The sequence below is a fragment of the Dipodomys ordii genome, unplaced genomic scaffold (assembly GCF_000151885.1).
Source record: "Dipodomys ordii isolate 6190 unplaced genomic scaffold, Dord_2.0 Scaffold58, whole genome shotgun sequence".
NCBI classification, from domain to species: Eukaryota; Metazoa; Chordata; class Mammalia; order Rodentia; family Heteromyidae; genus Dipodomys; species Dipodomys ordii.
Window position 1 is genome coordinate 5,682,687 of NW_012267274.1, and position 487 is coordinate 5,683,173.

Sequence of the window (487 nt, forward strand, 5' to 3'; positions counted from 1 at the left end):
CGCACAGTAAGCGACCCGGGGCCCCGCCGAGGTCTCCGCGAGGGCGCCGGGCGCCAGCTGCGGGGAGCCGGGCTCGCCTCCCACCCCGATCGCTGGTTCCCCCCTTCTTCCCCTCCTCGTTTCGCGTTCGCGTGGGGTCGGGTGCTTTCGGCCGGCCGGAGTCGCCCGAAGCCGGCGTGAGACTTGTCAGTGCGCGCCGGGGCGGGGGACCCTCCCGTCCTCCGCTGCGGGGAGTCTGCCCCCAGCCCCCCCCCCCCGGGCCAGGCCGGCCGGAGACCGCTGCGTCCCGGAGTCCCCGCGCAGCGTCCCAACTTGAGCTGTTCGTGGCAGCGGCCGAGGCGCCGAGCCCCGGGAGCCGGCCGGCCCCGCGAGCACCTAAGTTCCGCACCGTTTGCAGACAACTCTTTTGTTCGAGGAAGTTTGAACCCACTACCCCCGGGATGCGGGCGCGCCGCGGCGACCCCCACGGGCGCGGGAGGGGGTGAGG